Source organism: Apodemus sylvaticus, chromosome 10 (assembly GCF_947179515.1).
Source record: "Apodemus sylvaticus chromosome 10, mApoSyl1.1, whole genome shotgun sequence".
Lineage (NCBI taxonomy): Eukaryota > Metazoa > Chordata > Mammalia > Rodentia > Muridae > Apodemus > Apodemus sylvaticus.
In genome coordinates, this window is record NC_067481.1 from 105,692,538 (window position 1) to 105,717,896 (window position 25,359).

The 25,359-nt window shown below is 50.2% G+C and overlaps 1 protein-coding gene and 1 long non-coding RNA gene across 2 annotated transcripts in view; both read right to left on the bottom strand.

The window, feature by feature from the left end:
* Litaf (lipopolysaccharide induced TNF factor) overlaps positions 1–5,117 on the bottom strand; it is a 37,975-nt gene extending 32,858 nt beyond the window's left edge. Inside the window, exon 1 of the mRNA XM_052196119.1 lies at positions 5,026–5,117. The gene's annotated coding sequence lies outside the window, so the exon portion shown is untranslated. The remainder of the gene's footprint in view (positions 1–5,025) is intronic.
* Positions 5,118–9,875: 4,758 nt separating this feature from the next.
* Positions 9,876–10,815, bottom strand: LOC127694877 (uncharacterized). Its single transcript, XR_007979873.1, has 2 exons — positions 10,772–10,815; positions 9,876–10,558 (listed from the first exon to the last, which is right to left on the bottom strand). It is a non-coding gene; the product is annotated as an uncharacterized LOC127694877 (long non-coding RNA).
* Between the last annotated feature and the right edge of the window lie 14,544 nt (positions 10,816–25,359).

Here is a 25,359-nt window from a genome sequence, read left to right on the forward strand (position 1 = left end):
TGTCTGTCCACCCTGACAGACTTGATCCACACACCTTGGGGGGAAACTCGGGAGCTCTTGGTAACTTGGTAAAATATTTCACAGAAACGTTTTCAAATTCCATCTTCTGAATTTCAGTGGTTTCTGTAGGCTCATAAGTCCCACAAGGCAAAGATAAAGTTACCACAAGGTTCAAATACAGCATAACTACAAATTACATTGATTTGTGGAATAGAAAACCTCATCCACAGCTAGCAGGGCTGTGCCCTACAATCAGTGCGTACCACTTCCCTGGGGACCCTGGTGAAACCACATTCCAGCCTCCCCCGTGAACAAATGACCACATTGATAAGCCTGAACCAGGCTATCAGGTCCTGTGTGTCCTGATTACAGTGCCCAAGCAAAGAAGACCATCCAACAAAGAATGCCATTACCCGCTTCATACTTGCTCAAATTATGTCTGATTTCATCTCCCATGTCTCCTGAAATCCTGCAGGGTTCTACTGTTTATTTTTAATTTTAAGATTATATTTTAGCTTATGTGTGTGTGTGCTCATGCATACATGTATGCCACAGTGCAAACATGGAGGTCATAGGGCAACTTACGGAAGCCAGGTCTCTCCTGTTATTACATGGATTTTGAGGATTAAACTCAAATCATAAGACTTGGCAACAAGTGTTTTACCATCTGGGCAATCTTGCCTGTCCTACTGGTAGTTCCTAATTACATGTTTTTTTTTGGAGACAGGGTTTCTCTGTATAGCCCTGGCTGTCCTGGAACTCACTCTGTAGACCAGGCTGGCCTCGAACTCAGAAATCTGCCTGCCTCTGCCTCCCAGAGTGCTGGGATTACAGGCGTGCACCACCACTGCCCGGTCCTAATTAAATTTTTTTCAAGCTGGCAGTGCTGGCAGTAGTGGTGCCTGTCTTTAATCCCAGCACTACCGAGGCAGAGGTAGGGGAAGCTCGAAGATCAAGGCCAGTCTGCTCTACAGAGTGAGTTCCAGAACAGTTAAGGCTACACAGAGAAACCTTGTCTCAAAAACATCAACAAAAAGCACACAAACACACACACACACATTTAAATATCAGTACACGATCTATAAATTTCACTGGAATCAGGGTTTTAGTTAGTTAATGGTAAGTTTCTTGTTGCTGCCGGGCAGAGGTGGCGCACGCCTTTAATCCCAGCACTTGGGAGGCAGAGGCAGGCCCATTATTTCTGAGTTCAAGGCCAGCCTGGTCTACAAAGTGAGTTCCAGGATAGCCAGGGCTATACAGAGAAACCCTGTATCGAAAAAAAACAAATCAAAAAAAAAAAAGTTTCTCGTTGCTGTTTGCTGTTGTAGGTTTGCTGGTTTGGTTCCGAGTCAGGTCTCAGCCACCTGAGGGCTGGAATGAGAGCCCTGTGGGGCCATGTCCAGCTCACACTAAAGTCTGAGACTTGAGGTCTCTCAAGAGGCTCCACGGACCAAATGGCTTAAGTTCTCCACCACTGGCTTTCTGGAGCCTTCCAGGTTCTCCAACCTGTCTATGTCCTGGAGGCCAGATGCGCCTCAGGGAGATGAGACCCAACACAATTCTCTTTTGTAACTTGGCTCTCCAGTGTGAGTGATGTCAGTGATGATGTCAGAGCCTGGACACATCTGCTAGAGAATTAACAAGGATGGGAATAGGTGGATAGCTGTTGCCCAATGAATGATTAACCTGCTAGAACGCAGGGAATGAAACTGCCAAGGATGACATTCAGCTGTTGGTGACTCTGACCAGGAAGGGACACTGCCCGGGTCTCAAAAGCACTGTCTCCCTCTGATGTCTTCTGGCCTCTCCTCCCTATGGGCAGGTGAAGGACTAGGACCGCTCTCCACGGTTGTCATAACCTTGGGCTATTACTTGAACCCTGCAGGAGCTTCCTGGATACCATGGTGCTGGCCTAAGGACCAGAGTATAACCTCCGGGACCTAGAGAAAAAGCTAGACATGGTGGCATATGCTAGTGAGGTCTCTGGTACTCACTAGCCAGCCAGTGAGTCTTCAAAGGAGGCGGGTAGTGTTCCAGAAGATGACCCAAAGGCCCCAAGTTGTCCTCTAGGCCCCACGTATACGCACCTGCACTTAAAACGCTTTAAGTTTCATTTTTATTTTTACTTAGGTGTTTGAGTTATGAGTTCAGATGTGGATATGTGCGCATGAGTGCAGTGCCCACAGAAGCCAGAAGAGGGCATCAGCTCCTCTGGAGCGAGAGTTTCAGGCAGTTCTGACCGGCCTGATGTGGATGGTGGGTAGCAAACCAGGGCCTTGAAAAACAGCAAGGCCTCTCTCCCCTCCCCATACACGTGCTTTCAAGTGAGGAGGAGGGGGAGGAAAGCCATCTGTCTCCTGATCATAGCGGTTAAAACCTCGGAGGCCTGCCCCATCTCCAGGAGAACGAAACGTACAGAGGACCAAAAAGATTGAGCAGACAGACTTGCCTCAGCCCCACCATCTCGGAGAAACAAACTGTGCCTCAAGGTCTTTGCTCTTCATATGTGAAGGCTCGTGGGCCTGTTATACTTTCTGTAGTTAGTGTGTCTTTTGTTGAAGGCATTTTGGATGTGATTCTTAGGATGCTGGGACAGGGGCATACCTTCTTGTCTACAAACCTAATAAAATGACACACAGTTCTCAAAGATCTGTAGTCAAGTGGTAATCTCAATGAGACTAATGCTGTCATCACTGTCCAGACTGTCAATGAATGCTCAACAATAAAACGAAATTATGAGCCCCCTCCGCCCCCACCGGAAAGCAGCACTTGACCTCAAACTCCAATTCCACAGCAGGTAAACACCACTCAAGCTCAGAGTCAGCCACGGGTGGGCAAACGGGCTGTGGAGACACACAGAGCAGAGTCTATTTACCTGTGGATATAAGCCACCTGGCTCTCTGGGCTATTTTCGTGGCAGCAGAAAGCCAAAACAAACAAAATACAAATGAGTGGTGCCAAGACTCCAGGGCTTCCGCCTATTTTCCACTCTCACGGGAGCTTCAGGGAAATTTGCAGGAGAATTTGAAGTGGGGAAGGGGTCTCACAGTGGCAGGAGGCCATGCCCAGAGCTGTATTACATTAAGGAAAGCAGGAACTGCCTGTCGACAGCCCCGTCCTCTCAGCAGGTTTTGCTCTTACTGTATTCCATCCTGGACTTGTCTATGCCTCTGCTGCAACTTTGCTGAGACCTTCCTGCTTATGTGTAGTGTGCTCAGACCTCAGCGTTTCCACACACCTTTCCCAGTCTAGGAACATCTCCCAATTGCCTAAGTCAGGATTCTGAGCTAAGCTCTGAACTTTTCAACAGTGTGCCTGCTTTCCACCCATAGCATAAGCCACTCAGGGCCAAGAGCCATTTTCTCATCATTTTCAAAGGACAGGGGTAGTCAGTCCTTCCCCTCCTATGGCCAGGCCATAAAAGTATTGAAGGACAAAGGAATGTATGTGACAAAGGCAAGGAGCTACTTCAGTCTAGTATTTTAGAGACACGGGACACTGGATGGACCGGAGAACAATCACCGGGTCACTTGATTCAGTAAAATATCATAAGAATATTTTTTCAGGCAGGAATAAAACCATTCATTATTAATGCCTTTAGTGGAATAGGAAAAAGGACAGTGGGCCTCTCCTCTCCCACAGTAGAGCTACAATAAATACTTCTGAGCTGGCGTGAACACCTTTAGGAAGTAGAGCAAGGTCTGGCTGAGAAGAGAGCCAGGTGCAGTATGGGTGTTATTCTAGGCCAGGTAGCGCAAGCGACACACCCTCTGGATCCTAATCTAACTGATAAGGCCATCGCTGGAGGAATTACCGATACCACTCAGCCCTTTCTCTACAGCTCCTCTCCCCTGCATTAGTTCTACTTTAAAAGAGCCAATCTGAGAAGGCTGGAGCGGAGGGCAGAAGAGCCCGCAAGCACCTACTGTGGAAATTATTTTCCTTCAAAGGACTCCAATATGGAGTCCCGGAGTCCCTGAGCCAGCTTCATGCAGTTCTCCATCCTCAGGGGAGGATGGTTTTATTCAGAAACGGCTGGAGCAGCGGCACTGTGGCACAACCCTATAATCTCAACACCGCGGAAGCAGAAAGTTCAAGACCAGCCTCAGCTACATATTGGAGTAGGGATGCTAGCCTGGACTACATAAGACCCTATTTCAAAAGAGCAAGAAGCTGATGAGTTTAGAGAGCCCCGTGACTTCCAAACTATTTCCCAACGACTATCGCTCAGTCCAACAGAGAATGACATCAGCTCCACTATCCGGAAGCACAAACCCGACAAAGTATTAGGTAGGGAATGTTCAAACGACCTGATCTTTGGAGCTTTGCCTTTCTAAAACATACCCATGCTCCCCTCACCTCTTCCTCTTAAACCTGAACGGAAAGCTGTTTCACAACACCGAATGACGATCAAGAGCACCGTCCAGAACCACACTGACCTGGAAACCACTGGGAAGCAAGAACGGGGCTGGCAGGACAGGCAGCGGCCACGTCCTCCTTAGCCTGGGCTCCAGACTCCGCGATCCTGAGATTCCCCTGCTCTCCGATACTCCCGTATCCGCCTGGGAACCCGTGCGAAACTCACAGGGATAAGAGCAAAAGACGCGTGGGCCCGGAACAGCTAAAGAGCATCTGGAAAGTTTTCCTACTTTTTGTCTATCCGCTTTTGCTTTCACCGGATCGTTCTCCAAATCGCAACTTAGATACTAGAACTTATTAGAGAAAGCCGAGCCTTTTCCTAGAAGCCCGAGGGGCATCATTCGGGGAGGTTCGGATGGAAGCTGGGTAGTCCGGGTCTGAGAACCAAACACAACCGGAGCACTGCTGGAACCCCTCGCCCTCAATCCCGCCCAGAGCGCGCCACCCCGAGACTCCCACGACGTCCCTGCTCGCCGCCCGAGGAGAGCGCGGTGCCCCGTGACTCTAGGCAGGTGGCAAAGCACGACCCCCGCCTCTGTTGCCAACCCGTGCCCAGAGCCCCGAATCTGGTGTTCCCCACCGGGAACCCAGCAGAGCCGTACTCACCGCGCCCGCGCCGCCAGTCGAGCCGGGAGGTCTGCGCTGGCCGCGCGCGCGGGCCGGGAGGGCTCCGGGAAGGCAGGGCGAGCCGGGGGGCGGGGATGTTTCGGGGCGTGGCCTGGGGGGGGGGGAGAACCAGCTGGGGCGGGGATTGAGGGGCGGAGCGACAGCCTGGAGGCAGGAGGGGTGGGGATGAAGCTGTGACCTGAGTGGGCTCGCGAGAGGCGGGGCACACGGAGGCGGGGCCAAAAGGTCGGGAGGGAGGCGGACTCTGGAGTCGCGAGGCCTGTGAGAGGGAAGTGCGAGATTATTCTTTGTTTCTAACAGCCACAACTACACCCCCACCAAAAACAAGGCATAAAGACAACCTACAGAACGGGAGACAACATTTGTATGTCATGTAGCTGATGAAAATCTACTATTCAAATTATATAATGAACAGTACCCGGGGTAGAGGCATTATATATTGAAGGTCGGCCTGATCTAAAACAGTGAGTTCTAAGGCTTTATAGTGAGACCAGTCTCAAGAAACGAAAAACTAGCCAGACTGCATCTCAGCTGGTAGAGGGCTAGTATTAGCATTCATGAAAACCGGGTTCATCCCCAGTGCCCTATAAACGAGTGTAGTGCCCCAGGCCCAGCACTTTTTAAGGCTGAACAGTTTCTCAAAAAGGTTGAGGCTAATCTGGGAGACATAGGAAGTTTGAAGCCAGCCTCAGATACACAGTGAGATCCTGTCTCAACCCATCCCACACATACACAAAAAGAACATTCTTATAACATACATGTCGGGGTGTGGGTGTGTATGCGTGTGTGTGTGTGTGTGTGTGTGCGCGCGCGCGCGCGCGCGCGCGCGCGCGTGCACACACACGGGCACACAGTAGAGCCCCACTCGGCCTTGAACTCACAGAGATCTGCCTGCTTCTGTCTCCTTAGTACTGAGGCTAAAAGTGTATGTTACCATGCATGACTTATCTTTCATATCTTTGCTACAGCATGAGCACAGTAGCAGACAGAAAAAGCTTCAGGAAGGACAGGTTTGTTTTGGGTCCCAGTGTGAGCCGGTTTCAGTGGCAAAGCTATTGAGATTACAGCAGCTGAAGCTGTGCAGAGGGAATCCATATTACAGTGGAGCAGGATGGAGAGGGCTGAGGAATCAGAGCCAAGGGTCAGGATCACCCTTCAGTGGCCACCCTTAGCAGAGAGGCTCTGCCTCCTAAATCTGTAAGCTCAGTGCCGGGATGGGAGAGACAGGAAGATCCCTGCCTTTTCCTGGAAGCCAGTTTACAGAACTGGAGTGCCTTAGGTTCAGTTGAGATTCTATACCAAAAACTGTGGTGCAGTACACCTGGCAGAGGAAATGCCGTATTATGGTCGTGTGATTGCTTTTCCCTGGGTAAGGCTCATCCACTGTGCTGTTCCCAGGATTTTCCCAAACATGGGTCCCTCAAATGCTTAATGTGTGGTATGGGATTAGTCGTTGGGGGTGCAGACTGTGTACAAGCTCTCCCATACATTTTTTTAATTAAAAAAAAAAGAACAATTGAGAAAGTCATGTGACGTTGGCCTCTGGGCTGTCTACATGCATCATGTAGACATGTGCATGTGTGCTTATGTGTGTGCACACACCCAGTCAATACTGCTGGGAGGGAAAGGGAAGAAATGCTCCCCCTGGTGCACTGCTGGTGCACGTGAGAGGGTACAGCTGCCATTCGGATTCCAGGTGGCACACGAAACTGAAAACAAGTTTTCCAACTTGTAAGTCTGCTATTCACTATAGCGGAAGGGAATAAAAACCCAAGTGGACAACAGATCGGTGGATATGCAAATGTGGTCTGTGTGTGCCAGAGAGTAAGATGCGGGTGCTGCCTGCCACCCAGCACAGAGATCTCGGACACACTGTGCAGGGTGAAAGAAGGCAACACAAATGACCATCTACCTGTGGTCTCATTTGCACCAAGTACGCCCAGAGCAGGGAAATCCACAGACAAAGCAGATTAGTGGCTGGTTGGGGCTGGGAGGAGCAGGAGGAGCAGGAGAAGCACTGACAGGCAGGGGTGTAGACAGTGGCAGTGGATACACAGTGCTGAAGGTTTAGTGCCGCTGATGCCCAGCTCAAAGGCAGTTAAAATGTTATACTTTGTTATGTAATCTGACTCCCTTCTTTCTTTCCTTTCTTCTTCACACAGGGTATTGGTGTGGACCCCAGGCTGACTTCTAACTCATGGTAGCCCTTCTGCCTCAGCTTCCAGAGCATCTGCTACCACACCCAACTTTATCTCCATGTGTGTTGGTGGAGGGTTTGTATGTACGGGTGCACATGAGCACAAGAGCGTGTGTGCGTGTGTGTGTGTGTGTGTGTGTGTGTGTGTCTGCGCGCGCATGTGCGTGCGCGCGCTTGTTTGTCTGTGTGTCTGTGTGTGTGCATGTGCATATAAGAGCCAGAAGTTGACTGGGGGTGAAGAACAATCAAAGAAGACACCTGATCTTTTGACAGGTCTCTCAGAAACGCTGGAGCTTCTGATTCAGCTCGGATAGGTGGCCACCTGTCCCTCCCTCCCTCTGTGGGAGTCCAGATGCAAGTCCTCATGGTCCAGCACATGTGTCCTCATGGTCCAGCACATGTGTCCTCATGGTCCAGCACATGCGTCCTCACAGCCCAGCAGCAGGAACTTACCCATTAGACCACATCCCCCAGCCTCTTAATTCTTTAAAAATCTAAATAAGGAGTATAGACAAGAGGAGAGCACGCAGGAAAGAGCTGGCACAAGCCCCCACTTCAGAGACAGGGACTTGAAATCATGACGCCATCACAAGGCTTTGATGCGGGAGAGCCTCAGAAAGGGCTGTACAGTCAGTGATGGTGACTGTGGAAGGGACAGGGACAAGCTTCCCTTTAGAGCCTGGAGAAGAGTGCCATGGAGAGAGAACCTTCAACAGGGAGGATGATGGGCAACCCTGTGGCAGTTTGACTAAGAATGGCCCCCATGGGTTTATGTATTTGAATGCTTAGCCTCTAAGGCCTGACACTTTGAAAAGGGGTTAGGAGGTGTGGCCTTGCTGGGGAAGTCACTGGGGGTGGGCTTTGAGGTTTCAAAAGCATAACTTCCATCCTGTTAGTAATGGACTAAACCTCTGAAACTGTAAGCAAGCCCCAATTAATTGCTTTCTTTCACAAGAGCAGCCTTGGTCATTGTCTCAGTCAGGGTTTCTATTCCTGCACAAACATCATGACCAAGAAGCAAGTTGGGGAGGAGAGAGTTTATTCAGCTTACACTTCCACATTGCAGTTCATCACCAAAGGAGTTCAGGACTGGAACTCAAGCAGGTCAGGAAGCAGCAGCTGATGCAGAAGCCATGGAGGGATGTAATTTACCGACTTGTTTCCCATGGTTGCTCAGCCTGCTCTCTTATAGAACCAAAGACTACCCACCAGCCCAGGGATGGCACCACCCACAAGGGCCCTCCCTCTTGATCACTAATTGAGAAAATGCCCCAAGTTGGATGAGGCACTTCCCCAAATGAAACTCCTTTCTCTGTGATAACTCCAGCCTGTATCAAGCTGACACACAAAACCAGGCAGTACAATCACAATGTCTCTTTACAGAAATACAAAAGTGACGAAGATATCCCCTAAACAAAAGACATATCAGACCCTAACATCATTTCAGGGGGTTGGTGGGAAGTCCCATAGCACATGATTTATTTCAACATGCATAGGCCTTGTGATGAGAAGCATGAAAAACATAGTTAGGACCATAAACTCAGGGCTCTGAAGCTATGCAGTGCTGCAGTGAGTTTTGCTATATCACTCGGCTCCTGGTGGATCATACTTGTGCACCCGCCTAGGAGCTAACTTTAGATCCAGGAATGAAAGACACACACACACACACACACACACACTAGCTTATTATTAAATGCCTTGGCTACCTCAAAGACTGGGCGCTCCTTTTTTTTTTTTTTTTTTTTGGATTTGGTTTTTTTTGAGACAGGGTTTCTCTGTGTGTGTAGCCCTGGCTGTCCTGGAACTCACTCTGTAGACCAGGCTGGCCTTGAACTCAGAAATCCGCCTGCCTCTGCCTCCCAAGTGCTGGGATTACAGGCGTGTGCCACCACCGCCTGGCAAGTCTGGGCACTCCTAAGCCTTCCCCTACTATCCCAGGTCCAACCAGAGACACGGCCAGTGACCACTTACCCAAAGTCACACAAACACACCTGGCTGGTTGACTTTATCTCCTGCTGCTCCTGTGCCCCATCATTTGACCCCCAACTCATGGGAATTCTGTTCCCTTCCTCTCTGCGTCCTACCCACACAACTCTAAGTATCCCACCCTGTGCCCAACCATGTGGCATCTTTATTGATCAATCAAAAATCAATTGGGGACAAGGACCTTCAGCATCTGGACACACAGATCCTCAGTTGAATCAAAGCATTAGAACCAATCTCCAACAACATAGCATGACTCAACTCTCTGTCTGGCCCGTGGAATTGGGGACATGGCTGGTTCTTCAGACTGTAGGATCTGGCCATTTAGAGTGGCCAGTCTCTTAACACAGCAGGCCCATGATCTAACATGATACAGCAGGAGAACCCAAGAGACAGCACGTTCCAGCACCTTGAGATTCTCATGGTTGTGAAAGGAAGCCATCTTTTCTGAGACTGCAGAAATGACTGCAGTGGCAGGCAGCAGAGAGACACAGATTCCTGACAGAATGCAGAACAATCCTGTTTCACCTTTTTTGTTTTAAATAAAAATTACATAATACACATCTGGAGGGGGAAGTACACAGAAACATCTGGAAAAGTTCTCAAACTTTCTCAAGGATAAAGGACACAAGAAATAGTTATATCTGTGTAATATAATCAGAGGTTTTTTTATTTTCTGATGTTTTATAAGCAAACATAAATTGTTTGTCTAAAAATAACAAAAACAGGGCTGATGAGAGGGCTCAGTGGATAAAGGGGCTTGCAGCCAAGCCTGACAATGTGAGTTCAGTTCCAGCACTCGAGTGGCAGGGCAATCTCTGTGATTTGAGGTCATCCTGATCTACATAGCAAGTTTCAGACTAACCAGGTTGACACAGTGAGAAACGCAGCTGCCGGAAACAACCTACACATTGATTGTGGGTGACCCACAGCCCCAAAGCTGGGAACTAATGTTTCCATAACACCCTTCTGTCTCCAAACATGAGCATCAGAAAAGCTAGAAAACAAAACAAAAATATACCAGAGAAAGGGTATAACAGTAGTCAGACAGCACTTGTCCCAAGCCTACCTGACAGCCTGAATTCAATGCTTGCGACCTACACAGAGAAGAGAAAGCAGTGGGCATGGCACACGTGGGAGGGGTGTGACTGACTAGAGAGGGAAAGAGAATGAGAATGAATAAAAAAAAATGTTTTGTAATAGCCTGGGGGCTGGAGAAGTGGCTCTGTTGTAAAAAGAACTAGATGGTCTTCCAGAGAGTCCAACTTCAGTTCCCAGCATCCATGTCAGAGAGCTCCGGATCTGACGCCCTCTTCTGGACTCCACGGGTACCTACATGCATGTGGGCATACAAACACGCACATAAATAAAATAAAATAAAATACAACCTGGCATGCTGGTGCACTTGGGAGACAGAGGCAGAAGGGAAAGAAGCTCAGTCTCCACTACACAGAACTGTGAGGCTAGCCTGGGCTACATGAGCACCTGCTCAAAAACAAACAACAGCAGGGCCATTGCAGTGAGAGGACATTAGTGATGGCTTACCTGAACGGAGGTAAAATAGCCATTGTGGGGCAGCCTGACGGGGGGACCTAGGAGGAGACAGAAACTTCAGAGACATACCTCAAATAAAGGGGGCCTCTAAGTTTTCTGGGGTTGGCAGAAATTCCACATCACGTGATTTAGCACAACAAAGCCTACCTGACAGGAAAGCTTCAAGGGAGAGTGGCTGAGGGACCACAGCACAGAAGACACGTTGTGATACTTCAGGGGCACACAGCGTGAGGTCTAGGATGGGAAAGGGGCAGCTAGCCGGGTTTGCAATCTAACATATTGAAGCCCACCCTGTTCCTCTCTGAGGTGAGAGAAGAGTTTATTCTCCTCTCTCTGCTGCACACAGTCTTTATCATAGACCAAGAGGGCAGAGCTCATTGCACAAAGCCCAGAAGAGCCCTGCGGCTTTTAGCCTCAGACCCACCCAGCATCAGTGGTAAACTTTTCTTCATACTAGATGGTAAACTTTTCTTCTTCCCTTGAGCCCTCCTTCCTTCCCTCTCTCTCTGCCTCCTTTCCTCTCTCCCTCCTTCCAACCTACAGGTCAGACCAAGCCCCAGCAGCTCCCCCCTCTCTCTGGGACACAGAGTTGATTAAAAATAAAAAATAAAAATAAAAAACCCAGGATGCAAGCTGGGCATGTGGGAGGAAGAAGCAGATAGACCTCTAAGAGCCAAGGCCGGCCAGGGCTACAACACAGAGAAACCCTGTCTCAAAAAACAAAAACAAACAAACAAATATAGGATGTGGTGACATTGTGGCCACCGGTTTATGGTCCCACCTATTGTCTGCCTCACTGCCCTTTGGCAAGTAGGCCAGGCTAGACCACATGATGTGAATCTTGGCAACTCCTCTGAAACAATGGAAGTCAGAAACCTCTTTGTTCTCTGGATTTGAGAAGAAAGTGCCCTCTCCCTCCAGCAGATCTCCTCTTGCCTATTCAGGATGTTGTCTCTGTCCTAAGGAAGCTTCTCTTTAGAACTGAAACCCTGCTCTGCCCATTCTAGACACCACATCCTACTTTCTTCCAAGCAGAGGAGAGCTGCAGCATCCAGACGGAGAGAAGAAGAAGGTGAGTAGAAGGAGACCCCTGAGACCCAAGAGCAAAACCGAAATGTGGGGAAGACCTGGGGCGACCTTCCTCCAGTGCAGGGCTCTGAGCCTCCGGGCTGGAAGCCAGCACTTCCGCTAACTAGCATGGAACTGTGGCTTTGAATGATACACCTTGAGTTCTCAGGACCTGGAGCTATAAGCTCTGGGTTTGAAAGCCCAGCAGGAAGCCTGTGACATTGAAGAGGTCTCCAGGGAGAGCCCTGTGCAGTCTCTGGGCTGAAACCGGGTGAGCCTGGGGCCAGGACAGAGTGGCACCCAGAGATCCTGACTGGCCACGGAGTTATGGGCTTGCCTCTGTTTCTATTTTTAAAAACAGAAGGGAAATAAACATACCCAACTCACACACAGGATACAGTATGAACCTCTAACAGAAGAGGAAGAGAAATTGGGGAGGAGGGAAGCGGGAACAGAAATGGGAAGGGAACGAGGTCTGAGTTCGTCTCCTTGCAACAATCCACCTTTGTACAAATGAGAGAGAGAAAGGCCCAGAGAAATTAAGCACCACACCTGAGACACACAGCAAGGAGCCGCGTGGGATGAGATGATTCTTCAGATTCCCTTCCCCTCCCCCTCCCTGTCTCTCCTCTGCCCCACTCTACTGCTGATGCGTCCTGAGCCCCGCTACATCGGGGACAAGGGTGAGAGGAACAGCAAATATCTTTGTCTTAGTTTCTACAGTGGTCATAAACCCATGACCGAAAGCAGCTTGGGGAGGAAAGGGTTTCTTACATCTTAGGCCTTACAGTCCCTCAGGAAGAGAAGTGAAGCAGGAACACAAGGCAGGAAGCCGGAGGCAGGGACTGAAGCAAAGGCCACGGAGGGGCAGAGCTCCTGGCTCGCTTTTGTAGCTGCTCAGCCTGCTTTCCTGTACAACCCAGAGCCACCTGCCCAGGACTGCACTGCTGAACCCCCACATCAGCACCACTCAAGAAAACGCCCCACAGGCTTACTGCGGGGCCAATGTGGGGGAGGAGCCCTATTCCCCACTGAAAGTGTTGTGCAGGGGAACTATTAGTGATCCCCAAAACACACACAGGAGCCAATCTGATGCAACTCACAGCAGGGTCTTTATTCTATTGGAGCTAATCCCCCCCAATGCACCACCATCACGCAGGATGCTTTTGCTGGTGGGGGAGCCCCAATGTCTATGGGGCAAAGCTTTGTAGTAAGCAGTAAGCGGGGAGAACGTGTGCAAGCGTCTAATTGGAGAGCTGCTGTGGCCTTTAACATAATTGGCTGGTACTGGGAGTCCATAGACTTAACTTCTGTTCCCCTTTGCATTGGTGGTTGTTAGGCGAGGGTTGGGCTTGTAACCTGGGGTGCAGGATTGTTGGGGATTAGCCTAGAGACTGAAGCTAGGCTCAGGCTTTGTTGGGGGGCAACTTGGAAACTAATGGTGGGTGTCAGGTTCTCTAACATGGCGCCTGAACGTAGACGCTTCCACATCTCGAGAGTCTGTCTTTTCAGATGACTCTGACTTGTGTCAAGGCTGACTGGAAACCAACACAATGTCTGACATTGTGGAGAGTTTTGACATTCTGGTTGGACTGAGGGAAGGAGGATCCCAAAGGCGGGCGGGTGTGCAGCTCACAGGAACCTGTCACTTGCCTTGGACTCCTGAGGCCTAGGCTTGCCCCCAGCAGAGTAAAACACAAGCGATGGAACAGGGCTATGTGGCCTCGGGGTCATCAGCTGGCTCCTCCTGTAGCTTCCAGGAACTACCCGTCCTTCAGCTGAATTTCAGTCTGTGAGGGGAACAGGCTTGAGAGGGAGTGGGGGAAGCTGACTCAGAACCATGTTTATTTCATAAACAGTCACATGGTTCACCACACACTGCCGTCTCAATAACCCTACAAGGGAAATGACTCTCCTTATCGGATTTAGCAGTTGGAGGCCAAAGAGGTTAGGTGAGTCGTCAAGGGCCAAAAGGCTACTACACGTTAGCAGTACCCGGTTCCCTATCTACAGTCAGTCACCGGCCTGTGGAAGGCTTCTGAGCTTTCTGGGTGGTTCACACCTGTGACTGTTGGAGCCTGTGACTTTGGGACCTTTCCCTGAAACGCTGTCTCACCTATAGTCCCAACCTGCAGAAGGAAGCAGTACCGCTTAAGGGAGTCAAGCACTAGCTAGCCCAGTTCCACTGCTTTATAGCTGGGTCCCAGAAAGGGGGGGCTGAGCTCCCCGGCAGGCAGGAGCTGAAACCACACCTCAGAACGCTTGGGTCTTCGTGTGCTCACAGCCTCTCTGGGGCGTGGCACTGTTTTGTTGGGGACACCTCCGAGCCAGGATTACAGAGGAACATTCATCCTAGAGCTGGCTCTGGGGTGAACCTGGCTTGGCCATGTCACACTGTGCTTCTTAGAATTTACCCCTAAGTGCCACTGTTTGCCCATTAAGTCAGGGGCGCCTGCAATAGGAGGTGCAAGGCCACCTTCTGTTTTAGAAGCCTAGAGAAGCACAGGTGGGGATGGCACGGGAAAGCCTCACCTCCTGGGGCAGGGCGTGGCTCCCGTGGATTTACAGAGTGGTCTTAGAAGTAAAAGTAGGGGGCATGGAAGATGGTCTCCAGCTCTCAAGTCAGTCTCCCTGTGGGCCAGTTTCTCAGCCATTGTGGAATCTCTCCTGTCCAGGGCTGTGAACCAGGGAAGGGAAGGGAAGTCCTGGCAGCACAGTGCCTGCCCCTCTGAGGTGTGGGTCTCCTGAGACTCTGTCCTTGGAGACATCTACAACAAAAGCCTGGGATTACGAGCAGGTGCTATCATGCTCAACTTGCGCACTATGGACGGAGCCCAGGGCTTCCTGCAAATTTAGGCAAGCAATATAGCAACTAAGTATATCCTTGGCTCCAGAGACATCTTTCTTATTAAATATCCTTTATAATCCCGCCTCAAAAAAGAAAATGATCCCAGCCAAGGAAACCACCCACCTCCCCTGCCTCATGACTGTTTCTCCACAGTGAAGAGCTATGAACCAGCATCCTGTTTCCTTACTACCCTCATCACCATGTTTTATACATGCTGGATAAGCATCTACCCATTATGTGACCAACCACATAGGCTCCTTGTGCTAGTGCAGCTTACCACAGGACCTTTGCACCTCCACTCCAGCTTCTTGATCTACTGGCATCGAGGTACCTAAGCTGGTCCTACCCCTTTTCTGTTGGTCTAACCACTTGCTCACTGACCATATTATAGTTCTTGCTCCTGTCTGCAAGGAGGGGCAGCCCTGGCTGCAGGGGGCCGCTTTATAAGTCCCGATGACTGGCATCTGCCTGGCACAGGCATGCATGAGTAAATGGATGCACAGCAGCCTGGGCAGGAATGTGAGGGGCAGGGAAGCCTAACTTTCTCCTCAGCTACTCTTCCTGTCTTTCTTCCCTTCTTCCCCGTTTGAGGCAAGGCCTTAGGTAGCCCAAGCTTGCGTAAGCTCACTGCGCAGCAGAGGGAGGCCGTGGACGCCTGGTTCTCTGCTTTCACCTCTCACTGCTAGGATGACAGGCTTGTGCCACCACGTTTTGTTTATGCAGTGCTGGGCTTCGAAGCCTTGCTTTCTGCACACTGGATGAACATTTACCCACTAAGTGACTTCCCTAACCCGTGCTTTTTCTTGTTTGCTTGTTTTGTTTGTAAGGTTAGATTTTTTAAAACCCTATTTTTTTTGTTTTTTCTTGTTTTTGTTTGTGTTTTTGTTTTTGTTTTTCAAGACAGGGTTTCTCTGTACAGCCCTGGCTGTCCTGGAACTCACTCTGTAGACCAGGCTGGCCTCGAACTCAGAAATCCGCCTGCCTCTGCCTCCCAGAGTGCTGGGATTAAAGCCGTGCACCACCACTGCCCAGCAAACCCTATTTTTAATAAGGGTTCTGTCTCAGTCAGGGTTTCTATTCCTGCACAAACATCATGACCAAGAAGCAAGTTGGGGAGGAAAGGGTTTATTGAGCTTACACTTCCACATTGCAGTTCATCACTAAAGGAAGTCAGGACTGGAACTCAAGCAGGTCAGGAAGCAGGAGCTGATGCAGAGGCCATGGAGGGCTGTTTCTTACTGGCTTGCTTCCCCTGACTTGCTCAGCCTACTCTCTTATAGAACCCAAGAGCACCAGCCCAAAGGTGGAACCACCTACAAGAGGCCCTCACCATTTGATCACTAATTGAGAAAATGCCCCACAGCTGGATCTCATGGAGGCACTTCCCCGACTGAAGCTCCTTTCTCTGTGATAACTCCAGCCTGTGTCAAGTTGACACACAAAACCAGCCAGTACAGGTTCTTAAATGCTTTAACCTCCCATCAGAGGTGGAAAAGAAAGGATACCGGGGAAGTGAACCTGTTTAGAAATTGTTCTCTGGCTGGGCGGTGATGGCACATGCCTTTAATCCCATTTAATCCCAGCGCTTAGGAGGCAGAGGCAGGCGGATTTCTGAGTTTGAGGCTAGGCTGGTATACAGAATGAGTTCCAGGACAGCCAGGGCTACACAGAGAAACCCTGTCTCAGAGGGGAGGGGAGGGGAGGAGAGGGGGAGGAGAGGGGAGGAGAGGGGAGGGGAGGGGAGGGGAGGGGAGGGGGAGGAGAGGGGAGGAGAGGGGAGGAGAGGGGGAGGAGAGGGGAGGAGAGGGGAGGAGAGGGGAGGAGAGGGGAGGAGAGGGGAGGAGAGGGGAGGAGAGGGGAGGAGAGGGGAGGAGAGGGGAGGAGAGGGGAGGAGAGGGGAGGAGAGGGGAGGAGAGGGGAGGAGAGGGGAGGAGAGGGGAGGAGAGGGGAGGAGAGGGGAGGAGAGGGGAGGAGAGGGGAGGAGAGGGGAGGAGAGGGGAGGAGAGGGGAGGAGAGGGGAGGAGAGGGGAGGAGAGGGGAGGAGAGGGGAGGAGAGGGGAGGAGAGGGGAGGAGAGGGGGAGGAGAGGGGAGGAGAGGGGAGGAGAGGGGAGGAGAGGGAGACCAAAAAGCATTGCAAAGACTCCCTTCTCCCGTCACTGTCCATTGAGTCCTATTTATACTCCCTCCAAACATCATGTGTCCTCCCACAGGTCTTGCCTCACAGGTGAGTCTGTCTTAGCAAAACTCCATATCAGTCTGTATCAGCTGACCTCACTCTGCCAATCAGTCCAAGTCCACAGAAGCAGCAGGTCACTGCCAAAGCACCACTAGAAGTTTTTTGGTGCACTAGAAGTTTTTTCTCTCTATGGAGTCACAATAAACGGAGCTCAGCAATGCAATGTAAGGTGAACCAATACACGTGTGTCATTAACAAAGAATCCTTTACCACGTGTCCTTTCACATGCTTGCTTTAGCAAAACATCTTTTCTCTTGTATCTGCTTCAGGGAAACACTCCTTCACATGTCTGCCCCAGCAAAACACCATCCTACACAACTGACTTTCCAAAGAAACTGGAAGTTTCCCCATCATTTCGTTTTTTTGGTTTTTTAGAATAGGTTCTCTCTGTGTAGCCCTGGCTGTCCTGGAACTTGTTTCATAGACCAGGCTGGCCTCAGGCTCAGAGATCTGCCTGCCACTGCCTCCCAAGTACTGAGTTAATGTGTGTGCCCCCCATTGTCCATGCTACCCCCAGAGGCCATGCTCATGTCTGTCATCTGTGCTACAGCCAGGTAATGTGCTGGTGTCTGTGGCTTGAACTGCTGCCTCCGACTGTGCTGATGCCCAGGGGCCACGTGGATAACCGTGGTCTGGGCCCCTACTAGAAGCAATGCTGCTGCCCATGGCCCGTTCTGTAGCCAGAAACCATATCAAAGTCCATGCATGACCCATGCTGCCACTGGATGTAAAGGTCAAGGAAGCGTCTTTTGCAGTTGAGAATGGGAGACATCTAAGGCTTCTGTGACAACCTCTCCCCCACCATCACCTCCATCCCTAAAAAGAAATAGTCTGGACATGAAGGCATTGAGAGAACTCTTAAAACTGTGCTAGAGCTGCTGAAGGGCAGCTCTTGATGGTTGATGGCTTCTGAGTGGGTGGGAGGCTGCAGGTGGGGAAGGACTCAGTTTTCTTTAAGAAGCTGCCCACTGGAAATGTGACCATGCTCCCTCCACTGAGTAGATGGGCAACATAAAATGGACTTGGTCCTCCTCCTCCTCCTCCTCTTCTTCCTCCTCCTTCTTCTTTCTCTTCTTCTTCCTTCTCCTCCTCTTCCTCCTCCTCCTCTTTTTCTTTTCTTTTTAGGGAGGTCACAAGAGTGGAGGATGGACCTGGGAGGACTGGGAAGTGAATGTGATCAGGGTACATTATGTAAAATCTCCAAATAATCAATACAATATTGTGCTTAAAAAACTAATAAGCGAGGCAGGCAGATTTCTGAGTTCAAGGCCAGCCTGGTCTACAGAGTGAGTTCCAGGACAGCCAGGGCTACACAGAGAAACCGTCTCGGGGGGTGGGGGTGGGGAGGTGGGGAGGGTGGGGGGTGGGGAGGGTAGGGGGTGGGGGGGAACTAATACGCAGGGGCTAGGCTAGAGAGATGGCTTAGTGGTTAAGAGCACTGACTGCTCTTCTGAAGGTCCTGAGTTCAAAGTCCAGCAACCACATGGTGGCTCACAACCATCCATAATGAGATGTGATGGCCTCTTCTGGTGTGTCTGAAGACAGTTACAGTGTACTTACATATAATAAATAAATAAATCTTTAAAAAATAGTAATATAGGCTGGAGAGAGGGCTCAGCCATCAAGAGCACCTGCTGATCTTACAGGGGACCCAGGTTGGCTCCCAGCGCTCACATGGTGACTCACAATCATCTTAACTCCAGGTCCAGAGGATTGGATGCCCTCTCCTGACCTCCTTGAGTATATGTGGCACACATACATACATGCGGGCAGTAATACGCATAAATAAAAAGAAATTAAACATTTAAAATAATAATAGCTGCAAACACACAGCCAAGGGTCAGCTTCATACTCTACATAGTCCTCATAAGAAAGTGAGGCAGGAGCTGTATCATTCCGTGTCTGAGGCAAGCAGAACTCAGTGAAATCAGGCCACTTGCCCACAGTCACACTGCTAGTTAGTGCAAAGGCAAGGCTAGAGCCCAGACAGGCTCTTCTCTGAGCAGGAAGTGTAAAAATATTGCTTATATATGAGGAACAGGCTTTGAAGCCAGGAGACCTCAGGCAAAGTGTCCACTCATTTCCTGCAGCCTCTGGGCCCTCGCCGGTCGCAGTGTGGTGCGTGAGCATTGGAAGTCACTTCTGCTCCCTGATCAGAAAGCATCTGCTACCAAGAGTCACTTCCCCAAAGCCCTCAAGTGACAAAAGAGGAAATGAGGAGAAGAAAGAAGAAATGAGCTGGGCCTGTGTTGGTCCAAAATCAGGGTGAGTGGTTTTCAGCAGAGTCCGGGGCCAGCCTGGAGGCATACGCAGTCACCCAGCTGACTGGACATGGGCCAGGTGTCTTGTGTTTCTGGTGTGTAGTGTGCGCTGAAGACTTGAGTTTACATATGTCACTGAGGAAGAGTTTAAAATCCTGACCCTTTTTCCTGTGTTTCCTTCTGAATGTTAAGATTACAGGAGTGTACTACCGTGCCTGGCTTAAGTGGTACTGGGGATGAACCAGGGCCTCGGCACACGAGGCAATCATTCTGCGACCTGAGCCCCGTCCCTAATCCTGTGTGAGGTAGTGTTATTTATAAATGTGTATGTGTGTGTAGTATCATGGGGAAGTCTGTGAACAATCTGGGAAGAGAGAAGAGACAGAGGCCGCCCACCTTCCTTGCTGTGAGGTGCTTGGCTGTCCTGGGAGGAGGAACCATGACCCAGGCCATCCACGAAAATACTAGGGAAAGTGGTCGCCTGCTGGGTCCCACATGCCAAGCCTAGGTGGAAAAAAGGAACCAGTGATCCAGCCTTGTGAGTCAGCATCTAGCAGCCATCTCTGCAGGTCACACAGTGCTGGGCCATGACATCACCAGGCCCTGGTGAAAAGCAGTGCCCTTCTCTGCAAGCAGAAACAATAGAATTGGGGATGCCCAGATGCCCACTGGTGTCCTGGGTATCATCACTGCCTAACACTTCTGCTTTAGTTGCACACAAAGCTGTGCATACTGGGTTACAATGTAAAAGCTGTTTTAGTTACATGCAAAGCCGTGCATACTGGGTTACAATGTAAAAGCTGTTTTAGTTACATGCAAAGCAGTGCATACTGGGTTACAATGTAAAAGCTGTTCTTCCTGATGTGGCTTACAACTCAAGAAAAAAAAATCAGATGCAAAATATCTAACAGAAAAAACAGGACTAGACTGGGAATGGTTTCCTGGGATGGGAGGAAGGTGTCAGCCTGACAGACATCACAGGATTTTGTATGGTTTTGTTTTAAGCAATGAGTGTGTGTTGCTTTTGCAAGGAAGGAAAGCCTGTGTTTAAGGTTTTCAGGACAAAGAAACATTCTTGCCTCCATTGCTGGAAAGGACTGTGAGGAAGGCTGACAGCACCTGCATTCCCCTCTCCAGGAAGTGCTCCGAGAAAAGCCTTCATTCTCAAAACCTGAGCAGGTTGCCCTGGAAGTAGCATCCCAGCTGGCCCTCCACACCACACCTGAACGTCAGGGAAACCCTGTTCGGAAGCTGAGCACACCGGGCTCAGCACCAGGGTGACTGTTATCCACAGGGCATTGCTCAGGGATGTCACCAACCACAGTCACCTGTGAGCTGTTGGCTTCATTTTCTTGACTTATTTTGAGGTTTGTTGGTTTTGTTTTTGAGACTTAGTCTCATGTAGCCCAGGCTACCCACACACTTCATAAGTAGCTGAGGAGGATGCTGAATTCTGGATCCGCTGGCCTCCACCCGAGTGAAGCACAGCAAACCTGATTTATGTGACACTGAGGATGCAGCTGGACTTTGTGCCTACCCACTGAGCCCCAGTCCCAGTCCTACACTTTTTAAAAAATTGGGTTTTTTTTTTTTTTTTTTTTAAGGGAGTCTCATAATACAGCCCAATCTGGCCTTGAACTTGAAATCTTCCTTCCCAACTTCTGGGTTCACAAGTGTGTGCCAGCACACACACACACACACACACACACGCACTTTTTCCCTCCCTCCCTCTCTTCTTTCCTTTCTATATTTGAGGTGTTTTAGTTTTGTTTTGTTCAGGCAGGGCCTCATTCTGCAACTCAGGCTGGCCTGACTGACATTCAGATTGTAGCGCAGGCTGGCTTGGGCTCCGCCAGTTCTCTGCCGCAGCCTCCCAGGCTCCAGGACTGCAGTGTGCACCAGGCCTGACTTCCTGTTCTGCTTTTAGGATCCTTTCCTTCGGCAAATTCCCAGAAGTGCAACAGCAGAGAGACCTTTGTTGTTTCCCGGGTTTGAACTACTCAGCCAGACTGCTGGGAAAGGGGCGGGGCATTTGCCTTTCCAAGGGACTGCCACGCCCAGCAGCTGTAAGATCCCTGTCATGGGATCCAAGACATCTGTTCTCTGTGTCAGGAACCAGAGTAGAGTAGGAAACAGAGGGACTTTCCCTTCCTTTCCAAGAACAGACGTCAGGACTTGAAGGACAGGGGACCCTCAGCAGGAGCTGGCCAAAGCCCCCTATAGCAAGGAGAAACCCTTTCTCTCTCCGTGTGGATCCTGATCGTTGCCCTCCCTCCACACCCTCCCTTTAGGGAAGATCGGATATTTCTTCTTAAGCGGACTGTGGTCCAGGGACTTCTGAGGAATGCCTATTAACGTCACTGGCCACCATGTTTCCCTAAAAATGTGGCCAGAGAGCGTGGTATGTGCCCTTCAGCCGGGTGGAACTGGTCTGATGTCTTTCTGCTCCCGGAGATCTTAGGGACACCCTTCCCCCATCCCCAGTCCAGTTCCTGCTTCCTGCTCCCAGACAGGACCCCGCCCATTTCCTGGATGGATAGGCAAGAGAGGGAAACCATCAACTTCCTGCGTCCAGCCCTGAGAGTGTGTGGGCGGCTTCCCAGCCCTGGGTCCCTGCAGCTCAGTGGGTCAGGGAGGAGAGCCAGCAGCGTCAGAGAATGAAAGAAACAGCTGAGGGAGGACGAGAAGCTTTGGGAGCAAGCAGAGCTAAGAGAGACCAAGGAGGGTCCGGACCTGACAGAGGGGAGGCCGAGAGAGGGGAAGCCGCGCACAAACACACACCCCCAGCACCTCAGTGGGGGGGGGGGGAAGTGGACTGCCCACATCTGAGGTCTCCCCTCGGGTTTTTACAGCCCCCTTGTCCCTCAGGAAGCCACCAGCAGCTGCCCTGACGAATAAAGCCCATACAGCACTGTGGCCTCACGTTTCTCAGTTACCTGCTTTCGATGACATGGGGTCTACCTCGTTGCTAATCTTGTGTCTTGCTTTCTGTGGAGCGCCACAGACACACACGGAGGAGGACAGTGCCCCTGCCCCTTACCCTCTGCCCACATACCTACCATACATCAGGGATGGTTTTCCTATGCAGTTTCAGATTCCAAGGACCTCTCAGCCACGGACAGATCTTGGGTTTGTTTACTGCTATTTATTTGGTTTTTGAGACATGGTCTTACTATTTAACCCTGACTGGCCTGGAGCTTTCCATGTAGACCAGGCAGGCAGGCTTTCTACTTACAGATCCCTCTGCCTGTGGCTCCAGGTGCTGAAATTACAGGGATATGTCCCCACAGCCATCTGTTTTTCAGTTTCTCTTGATTTACTATCATCATTAGTGTGTGTGAGCATGTGTATGGGTGAATGTGTGTGAGTGTATGTGTGTGTATGTGTGTGTGAGTGTGTATGAGTATATGTGAGTGTGTGTATGTGTGTGTGAGTATATGTGTGTAAGTTATGTGGGTAACTGTATGTGTGTGTGTATATATGTGTGTGATTGCATGTGTGTGAGTATGTGTATGTGTATGTGTGAGTGTGTATGTGTGAGTATGTGAGTGTATGTGTGTATGTGTATATGTGAGTATGTATGTGTGTATATATGTGTGTGAGTGCATGTGTGTGAGTGAGTGTGCATGTATGTGTGTGTGAATGTGTATATGTGTATGAGTATGTATATGTGAGTGAGTGACTGTGTGTGAGTAACTCTCTCTGTGTGAGTGACTGTGGGTGTGACTGCATGTGTGTGCACATACTTTGCATGTAGCCACAGGCGTCAGCTCTCCTGGCTTCGTGGTGTCCAAGGACTGAACTTGGGATGCCCAAGATCCACGTGGCAAGCAGAGCTCACTATCTGAGATGCCCCAGTCTGCCTCCCTAGTGCTGGGGTGGCATCTGTGGCCCTTAGCACGGACCCAGCACTGTGTTCACGCTTGCTTCACCAACTGCGGCCCCCAGACTCTCTCTCAATCTTTATATACAGCATATATATTGTCAGCTCCATTATATGGATGAGGAAACTGAGCTCAGACAGCTTTCTGGAACGTCCCAACCACACAGCTACAGGGGAGCTGGCCCAGGCATCTGGAACCCCTCTCTGTTCACTCGCTCTCCTGAGCTGCCCGGAGCACGGCCTGCTTTCTGTAATCGGTGGGAACACCGACATGCACAGTAGGGCAGGCAGCCCACAGACACCCTACTTAGCCTAGCTGGCCGATGTGTGGAAAAGTGCTAATTAAGGTTGAAGTCTACCCCTAACTGGATAGCATTCTGGGGCTCAGTACAGAATGGAAGACTCCTTCCTTACAGAGTTTCTCCTCTGACCTTGTCCGGGAAATTCTAGGCCCCCACACTCACCTCTACCTGAGGAATGTCACTCAGCTCAATTAGTTTATAGGATCAATTTCCTTTCTCCTGACAAAACCTGTTCAGCTAACGCCTGAGATTCCTGAAATGCTTCCCCATGCTAATGAGGCATGCCAGGTACCCTCCCAGCCAATGACCTTTGCCATCCTGGATGTCCCTGCCCTCAGTCGCCCAAAACATTATAAATCTTCAGTCACCCTAACTAAAGTTGATCTGACTGACAAGGGGCTTCTGAACCCCCGTTTGATGTCTTTGCATCCACCTCAGGCCTTGACCCATTGCATGTGTGCCCTACTATGGCCCCTGCATGGCTGCTGTTGAGGCCAGCGCTGTCAGCTCCAGTCTGTTATTCTGGTCCACAGGAGAACAGCCCGAGTCCTTTAGGCCTTTGAGAGCTCTGTTTCCAACATTAAACTGGTGAGAAAAAAAAAAGTCTCAAACTTGATTCCGCTGTTCTTTTTGCTCTGCTGCTAGAAAGCTCAAAACCTACTGCACACCCCGGTGTGCACTAACCTGGGTATCAGCTGTGCTGGTTTGAAATTCCTTGCCTTTATTAGTTCTAACCACAGTCTCCTCATTTCCCAGGGATTTTGTTAGTATCTTTGTAAATTACAACAAGTCGATGTCAGGAAGCTGCAAGAGTGTAAGTCCACAGGTCCTGGACACGTTACGAGCTCCACACCTGGGCACAGTTCACGATCTAGGTCAGGTCCTCCTTAGCCGGTGGTTAGGGAATGTTTGTCCCTGGTCTTTAGCTGATAGTTGCCACATGCTGTCATGGTGACCCAACATGTTTCTGAGTGATGCCAAGGATCTTCCAGAAACAACAGCCTGGGCCCACGAACATGGGATTTACACAGCACAGGTGGATCTGAAGACAGGGGATTTACACAGCACTGGTGGATCTTGAACAAGGAACCTCCAACTGAAGCCACGGCCAGTGTCACTACACAATGGCCCCTCCAGGTTTCTTGGCCACAGAGCTCTCCTGGTCCTGCCACTCACAGAAACCACAGAGAATAGAACTGGATCCTTGCCTCCTAACTACCCTTAAGTAGAGTTGAGAGAGGCCAGGCCTGTGGCTGACATTACTCTGCAAGTAGAAAACACAAAGGAAAGAAGAAAAAGTGGATTAAAGAGCAGCAATCTCTAAGTCAGATTTGTGCGTGTGTGTGTGTGTGTGTGTGTGTGTGTGTGTGTGTGTGTGTGTGTGAGAGAGAGAGAGAGAGAGAGAGAGAGAGAGAGAGAGAGAGAGAGTCTTAGGCAGTCTAAGCTGGCCTTGACCTGCACTGTGCATGCTGGGAAGGCAGACAGGTGATCCTATCCAGCAGCAGTCAGCCTCGCCTAGAGCATCCTGGGTAGGATGGCCACAGCATAAACAGGAATCTGCGCAGTCAGCTGGAGTGGAGACCCCAGAGATAGTGAAGACACCTGCCATCCACTCTCAGAGCTCACGAGTGTTTCACTCACTGCAGCCGATCATCAAACACCCACATCAGGTGTGACTCACTGGTCCCTCTACACATGAGGTCAAACACTGATGCACCTCACGAGGCTTCCAAAACCCTAAAATACCACACACCATGGAAGAGAGAACAGGCCCAGAAGATTCAGAGCAGTGTGTCCACGGGTCCACAGAGACCAGAAGGGAGCAGCTAAGAGGACCCAGTGTCCTTTGTGAGATAGATCACCCTGGAAATGGACTGTGGGGCTGACTGTGCAATCCTGAAAAGCAATTGGCTGTCTATTTATTTTTGCCAAAAAGCAGGACAATTTTATTTAGAGCTAAGCAATAGTACAGATTAAAGA